General features: G+C 38.5%; 1 long non-coding RNA gene across 1 annotated transcript in view; it reads left to right on the forward strand.

Annotated features, from left to right (window-relative positions):
* The window catches only part of LOC116075177, a 15,034-nt gene that overhangs the window by 4,608 nt on the left and 2,051 nt on the right, over positions 1-8,375 (forward strand). The window contains exon 2 of the long non-coding RNA XR_004112450.1: positions 6,584-6,664. This is a non-coding gene — a long non-coding RNA (uncharacterized LOC116075177). The remainder of the gene's footprint in view (positions 1-6,583; positions 6,665-8,375) is intronic.

Consider the following 8,375-nt stretch of genomic DNA (forward strand, 5'->3'; position numbering starts at 1 on the left):
TTTTTTGGTTTTTCGAGACAGGGTTTCTCTGTGTTGTCCAGGCTGGCCTTGAACTCAGAAATCCACCTGCCTCTGCCTCCCAAGCGCTGGGATTAAAGGTGTGGTGTGCACCACCACCGCCCAGCGCATTAGGCTTTTTTTAGGATAGGCTTCAGTACACTATTCCATTTACCTTATATATGCAAATTAATTTTTATATTCAAATCGATTAAGGGACATCTATTTCCTTCTGGTCAAGAGAAGAGCCTCTCTGACTTGCTTGGGGACCTAACATTCTAAATTATTTGAAACAAAATTTAATCCAGTTGGACAGACCAGTTGACTAGCTAAGGATCCACCCCCCAGGAAGGTGGATTTACCTAATGCCATGATAAAGAGAGGGGAGAAATAATTAACCCTTTAATGAAATAATGTACTTTTTCTTCCCTGAAACTAGCCCCATAGCAGTCTCATATGGAGCCACTGTCAAGCTGGCCTGCCTTCCCAAGTCCATCTTCAGAAAGACTTAATTTGTCCTTACCTCCTTAATATTTCTTTTCTAACCATACTTCCCATGAAACTTTGGAATTCTTACTTTTTCTCTAAACTTCATACTCTCCTTCTTTTCCTACACAGCTGCTTGCTTCCACACTGTTGACCCACCACTTCTGAACATTGTCACTTAATTTCAAATGGCTCGGGAATTCCTAAGTCCTTATATTAGTAAGATAAGTAAGTTTTAGAGAGACTCCAGTTTTGGGCAACACTCCAGTAATGCCAATATCTGCATCCCATAGGAACATGTGAGGATGTCAAATCATGGTCTATCCAAGACCTACTCAGCAGAAATTCTGTGTCTGTGCAAGGAGCACAGGAATGTATTAACAAGTACCCAAGATGACTCTAATTCATGCTCACATTTGATAATCATGGATCAGATAGCAACCCCCATCATTTTTATAAAAGTCTTAGGGAAACACTGTCTTACTCATCCACATTCATCTTGCTGCCTGAGCCTGCTTTTGTGATACAATCGGATGGCTGCAGTGGAGACTCCAGGGCCTCCAGAGCTAAACATATTTGCTAGCAGTCACTCCTTATGGGAAAAATATTTCAACTTTGGGAATTTGTGAACAGGGACTTGGAAGTATTCTTGTTCACCTGCATACTTCGAATCTTCTAACATTTCTTCTGGTCTTTAGTATTTTCCAGTCAAATGGAGAAAGAGTAACTTGACCTACTGTTGAAGTTATTATGCCAAGTTGGTATATGCAAAGGCATGGGAAGTCCTATCGTATCTCCCAAAATGTAGAAATAATCATTGAAACAATTTAGACAACATGTTAGTTTATACTTGAACCAATCCTTGATTTATTAGCTAAAGTTGCTAGTTTTGATACTGGGCTCTTGTCCTGGCCTCAGGTTAGTTCCTTGCATTGTTTATTGAAATAATTCAGAAAAGACCCACAGAGCATAGTTGATTAGTGAGGTATCCTTAAGGGATCAAAGTGGAAAGACAGTCAAAGGCACATTGTGAAGGAGAACATTCTCACAGTGTGGAGTAACCAGGATCACAGAGACAATTGTCTTTACCTACCGGTTTAGTCAGGCTATATATTTTCTAAAGTCTCTGCTGCAGATATCTTCCTGAGGGATTGTACTGGCTGGTTTTATGTGTCAACTTGACACAGGCTGGAGTTATCGCAGAGAAGGGACCTTCAGTTGGGGAAGTGCCTCCATGAGGTCCAGCTGTGGGGCATTTTCTCAATTAGTGATTTAGTGGGTAGGGCCCCTTGTGAGTGGTGCCATCCCTGGGCTGGAAGTCTTGGGTTCTATAAGAGAGCAGGCTGAACAAGCCAGGGGAATCAAGCCAGTAAGGAACATCCCTCCATGGCCTCTGTGTCAGCTCCTGCTTCCTGACCTGCTTGAGTTCCAGTCCTAACTTCCTCTGGTGATCAACAGCAATGTGGAAGTGTAAGCTGAATAAACCCTTTCCTCCCCAACTTGCTTCTTGGTCATGATGTTTGTGCAGGAATAAAAACCCTGACTAAGACAGGGATGTTTCCTGCCCACATGATTGACAGGCCATATGGATTAACTATTACAGGAGGGAACAATGGCACATCATTGTTCTTTGCCAGAAAGCCATGTTTCTACCCAAACTCGAGACAAAGCTTAAATTTCATTCAGTTGACCAAAGGTTATTCAACAGTGTATATTATAAATGATTAAGAAAAAAATTAAAATTAAATAAATCTATAAAAAGTCAGGCATTATTAAGAGGGAATAGCCCTACCTTAATAGGCTTCAATAAAGGCTTGCGTCCTCTACTTTCATCTTTTATATGGTATTTTACAGGATTTGAAAAAAAATATGGATGTGTCCACTGAGGCAGGTATATCAGATTTCATGGACCTGTAGGTACAGATGGTCATGCCCACATGATGTAGGTGCTGGGAGCTGAACTTGGGTCTTATGTTACATCAGCAAATTTGGTTACCACTGAGCCAACCCTCCAGCTCAATACTTCTAAATGCTCAAATTCTTAATACTTCTATATTCTCAATACTTCTACATTTTAAAAATATTTAATATTGAGGGTTTTATTTATTTTAGCTACAAATATTTAGAAAAGGGCTTAAGGAAAAAAGCTGTTAATTTTCCCTGGAAAGTTGGCACATTAGAGTTTGGACTCATTGTTAATGGAAACAATGACAAAAGTCATTTTCTTATCATGGTGTCTGTATATACTCTATTACTTTTTGTGATGTAGGTTTCTCATGTTAGGAGGCATACCTGGGATATTTTCTATTCTGTATGGAATATCTGAGATCACTCATGCTATTGTATTTAGATGGGAAGCTTGCTAGGGCCCAGGCCTCTCAATATGATCTTTCATTGTATCAGAACTCTCTCACTCAGCTGTCAGATTAGACATGGCTTAAAATAACTGGCTTCTGAGATGGAGTATTCGAGAGGGCAAGCACTGTGAACAGTTTTTAAGCTCCTGCTTCCATCAGAAGTACAGAGAAAGCATTGGGGGAAAATCACATGGTCAAACCTAGACTCGTTCAAGTGATGTGAATCTACAAGTCTACCAATCCTGGGAGGCGAGCTTGCTAAGGGCATCCAATGCCAGTCAACTGAAAATTCTGCATAGTGGGAACTTAGTGACTCTAAAGAGATACTGACTTAATACATGGTTTCCCCTCGCTGGGGTTTTGGAGTAATGCTACTCACATTTATTTATCTTAGTATGTGCTTGAGACTGGTTATAGAAAACAATACCTTGATATTTAAGAAACTAGATTTTGAATAACTAAGCACAGAAAGCAGATTTTCTATTTTCTATTCTATTTTACATCCTATTGTAGAGCTTTTGAGCACAAAGTACAAGGAAGATATTTTGGATTAGTTTACACAAGGCAGCGTAGTGTGGTGTGCAGTCATATGATAGATAAATTATGCCAAATTTTCTGAGATGAGTAAAAACACCAGTCAAATAATGAGAAATCAAAATAATTTGCCTGGTTTTATTGATAAAGTTTTCAAGATATCAAAATACTTTATATCCAAAGCACCTGCCAATAAATAGGATAGCCAACAAATCAAATGCTATGTCAAAGGAGATTTTTAACCCACAGCCAAAGCCCTCGATTCCTTAACATTTATATTAAATATTTTTGAATTGTTTTGTTTTTCCTTAGATGACACTGAATCCTATTAAGGTTACATTTTATTTGAGCAATAAACCAATATGAAACCAAAAAGTCAATAAGATGGCATTATTTCATCAAAAGACCAACTTATTTGAATGAGTTAGATAGCAGAATAGAGCTTTCTAAAACATTAGTGCTTCATTTGGGTTATTAAGAGAATCTGCTTAGAAATTCATGAGTCAGAATCCATTTTTTTCTAGGGAAATCTGTTGTCTTTAGGTTAATACAGAACCTTATGAGCAAGTGCATGTCAGCCACAATAGATGGAGATATTAAGGTCATTACAGTAGTGACTGACGGGCTTCTGTTTCCCTCACTTCTGTGCAATCTTGATCTATTTGACCAGAGTGCCTTAGAATTTATAACATTATACTGTTTGCAGATAACTCAAAAATAAATGCAGATGGATTTTAAATAAATTATTGATGAAGATGACATGATTGAGTTTGTGAAGATAGGGCTTATTTAGATCACATGACAGGCTTAATTCCTGTGCAAATATGAAGGGTTTTGTGGGATACTGTATGCCTATTCCAGGTATGATAGATAACTTTCCATTGCTTATGGAGTAAAAGGGGAGGGGTTTTTAGAGTGGGGGTAAGAATCTTAGTGAGGAGAATACATTGTTTGTGTATCCCTGGATTCTTAAATTTTCTAAACACTATCATTTTATCCACGATGTTACTAGTTTCTCAAGGTAACTCAGCAACATCCAAATTGTTACACAGTAAAGCATCCAGACAGAAATGAGGGTATCTTTACCTAAAGGCTCATTTTCTCTCCTAACCCCTTTATTTTCAAGGAGAAATGTCAATCTTGATCTGATCCAGAAAAATGTCTCTATACGAAAATCACTCAGCTGCTAATTGGTAGATCTCCACTCCATGGAGTGCCTCTTGGGTGGCTCTGCAAAGCAATCATCCTCATGTCTTGCTGATAATGTGACCATCTTGGGCAGAATGGAATTGAAGCTGCAGCTGTGCGGGGCTTTTCCCCATGGTTTCCCCAATCTCTACCCTATCTCTCTCAGGCAAGAATAAAGGTTGGAGATGGGCTTGCTTACCCATCTAAAGGATGTGGAAATGAAGAATAAATGAGCTAACTTTCCAAGAATTTTGAAGCAAACCAGGACATTTCTCCACAGATCCAGAAGAAGTAGTAGCTGAGTCATGAGATGCCCACGTCTTCTCATCTTTTGTTTCTCTTTCCTGATGTAGGACATTCATTTTGTTGATTAGAAAATGGTTCATAATAGAAATATACTTTGTAGACAGTGAACTTAAATCAGACAATTTAGGAAGATTCTGAGGGCTTCAGAAGAAACAGACAAGATGCAGGGAAGGGAAATGCACATTCATGGCACAGCAAAAGTAGGATGGGATAAGTTGGGCTCAACAAAACAAATTAAACGTGATGACTGAAGTACCAAGTATAGGTACATAGGTATAGGTCTCTCTTATAGGAATGATGTTGAATATACAGGCATGGGGGAAAGTCTTATCTAAAATTAGTAAGCCCCAGTATGGAAGGAATGGGACATTAGTGTTGGTGTGAGTTACATTTTGGAAAAGAATTGTGAAATTTCCTGCAGCTGAACTGTGTGATGGACAGGGAAAGGTCTCTCCAAAGGAAGAGGTCATGCTCATTCTGCAAGCATGGATACTATGCATCATTTTATAGATAATGCATGTGACTTAGGTGCCTATTAGGAACCAAGAGTGTGCCAGTGTGACCTTGCCTTCTGCCTGATGGTTGAAATAAAAGGGAACACACCCACAGATTTCCATAGAAGTTCTCATATAGTTTATATTGTGGGCTGGCTTCATTAATTTCTGTGGATTCCCTAAATTCCTTTCTCATGGTTATTACCATGATGACAGAAAATTGAGCTGATACTATTACTTAACTACCCTTGAGAGCGTAAAGGTCTAAGCACTGAGCTATCTCTTTCAAAATGTTCAACATCATTAGTGAGATGTCCAGCCCTGCCCAGTGTGGACACTCAAGATGGACAGAGATTTCATTTATAGGATCTGTTCATGACTGAGAGGCCAAAGCAAATTCAATCCCTTTCTCTAGTGCTTTGTGTTTTTACCACATAGAAGAAAGGGTTTTGAAAATGCATGTTTGTTAGTGTTTTGAGAGATCCTGTTTACAAATTGCTTTGCAGAGACAAAATACTAAAGGTGAATTGCTTGTTTATGCAATAAGACTTCATAGGCTCTTAAGAGACATTTTTCCCCATGGGAAAGAAAACAAGCACAAACTAGCTAAATGTTCTACACCCACTGCTCATGGGGATTGTCAGGGAAGATTCCTATGGAGGACTCTCATTAGTCCCATGGTAGGGAAATGGCAGAAATATTGGGTTCTATTGGTAGTTGCTCTGTATTAGTGTATTATATTTGTCTGACACATAGGAACTACAGAAAGAAATGCAATGAACAAACGGAGCAAGCCAAATCCATTTCCCTAGAAGTGAAAAGCAATCTTTCTAGAGCACATAGTATTACTCTGCATTCTCTTGCTTAGAGTTCCCCAGTGTATCTGATACATACTACATTCCTCCTACCACAGAATATCCTAGATTTATTGACATGAAAGTTTAAGTCTCTCTCCTTTGTTACTTTGATCTATTTTTCTAGCCTCTTCTTACCTCTCTGCAGTCTCTTTTTCTTTAGCCAAAGAACAATGTCTCTGTGAACTCTCTGTTTACTTTCATACCCTACATTTGTCTGCTCATATCTGCCAAACACTACTAAATATAAGAGCCTTCCTTTAGCATTCTTTCTAGACAAACTTTATTCAAGTTAGGAACATTTGCTCTCATCTGTACATCCTTGATCCTTTTTCATAAGCTTAGTGATGGTTTCTCTTAATCCTAGGGCTTGAGCTGTGTAGGGATCTGGCTTCTTCATGGGTGTCCCTAGTGGATAGCCTCAAGTCTAGAACAGAGGGACTGCTTGGTAAGTATAAGCTATATATGGGTGGTTATAGTCATGCTGTGGGTAGCACTTCTTGCCTGTGATGGCATTTCAAATGTCTCACTCTTTTACAGCATAGGAGAAATGAAGGTCAGACTTTGTTTTCTGTATTGAGATATGCAGAGAATCTCTTAAATGTCATAACTATGATAGTAGTGGGTTTTAAAATTCTATTGTGCCAATGTCTTCATAAAAAAAAAAGAGGTTCATGAAACCCTGGTCATCTAAAACACACCACCAAATATAGGATAAACCTAAATGAATTCTTATAGGATAGTCAAGATTGGAAGGGAGTTTTTCTGTGTCAAAGATAACAAAGTGACATGAGTAGGATCTTTGCCTGAGCTGAGTCTCAGCTTTCCACCAAGTGTGTGACCTTCAGCAGGTAGCATATATCTAGGCTTCTCCAATTTGTTTCATGTGAAAGACAAAGTTGGTAAATATTCTCACCACTGGTACTAAAAGACAAGGGATTAATCCATTCATATTTAAAGTTTAAGTGACAACCTGCAATGCCAGCAATCCTTTGAGGAAAAGCACATTACACTTCAAGTCTGTGCTCCCCATTTCCTGGTAGTGTGCTCCTTGGTGAGTTGTTCCTAAGCGGGAAGTCTACTGTTATGTAAGCTGAAGCTAATTAGGCTTTCAGCTAACTTTCTACCTACAAGAGATGAGACACTCCACTAGAGATGTTTCGTGTAGTATATTGTGAGCACATTTTCTCTTGTTATTTCTTAAGATTGGTTTTCAGTAGATATTTGGGGCTAAATGCTTGGTTAATGATGAAAATGTCTTTGTCTTAGTTCTTTAGTTCCACTCACAAGTTCAAAAATACAAACAAACAAAAAACCTTGGTTACTTTTCTCTCCTTTATCTTAACTGGCATGAATTAAGAGGTTTTTTAAAAAGTCTTTTATAAATTGGCTATGGGGTTCAGCAGGACTAATGGGGGATGAGAGTAGGTGCTAGGAGGATGAATATGGTCAAAACATTTTATTATATATGTGTGAAATATTTAAAATGTATCTTAGCTGCTCTTTTCACAAAGTTTTAGAATGGAAAGATATTATAAACTTTAATTATTTTTATTTACTGGTTGTAAGCTATAAGGTATTTTGCCTGTTCGGCTCCCTTGGACAGTCTGGGGACTGTCAAAACTGATAGAACATACTGGTGTCTGACAAGCAGAAACCAGGAATGCTGCTAAATCCACCCTATCACAGGAAGCATCCATCCCAAGCCAACCATGATGAGGTTAAGAAACTGTTTTAGACTAGAGGAAGGTAGAGCCCAAGAGGCTCAGTGTCTATGGCTGGGGAATCTTGTGGTCTCACTTGTCATAAAGATTTCTGCTGTGGAGACCAATAGCATTTCATGGTGCTGTACCATGGGCACCTAGTTGATTCCAAGAGGCAGCTCCATATCAACTCTCAGACTGACCCTTGTCTGTTCTTTGGAAGAATAGAGGGAAAAAAATCAATCTAGGTATTATTTTTTTAAGGTTTCATGAATTCCAGATTCTATAAAATGTTAATAAATGCACATCCTGCTACCATTTGTACGCTCATTACAAACTCCTCTATCGAAACGTTAGTGCATGTGATTCCTGTCTTTCACCCACACATCACTTTTCAGGCATTCTTCACCTGTACTCCAAAACACAAATATATATATATATATATATATATATATA

Source organism: Mastomys coucha, unplaced genomic scaffold (assembly GCF_008632895.1).
Source record: "Mastomys coucha isolate ucsf_1 unplaced genomic scaffold, UCSF_Mcou_1 pScaffold3, whole genome shotgun sequence".
Lineage (NCBI taxonomy): Eukaryota > Metazoa > Chordata > Mammalia > Rodentia > Muridae > Mastomys > Mastomys coucha.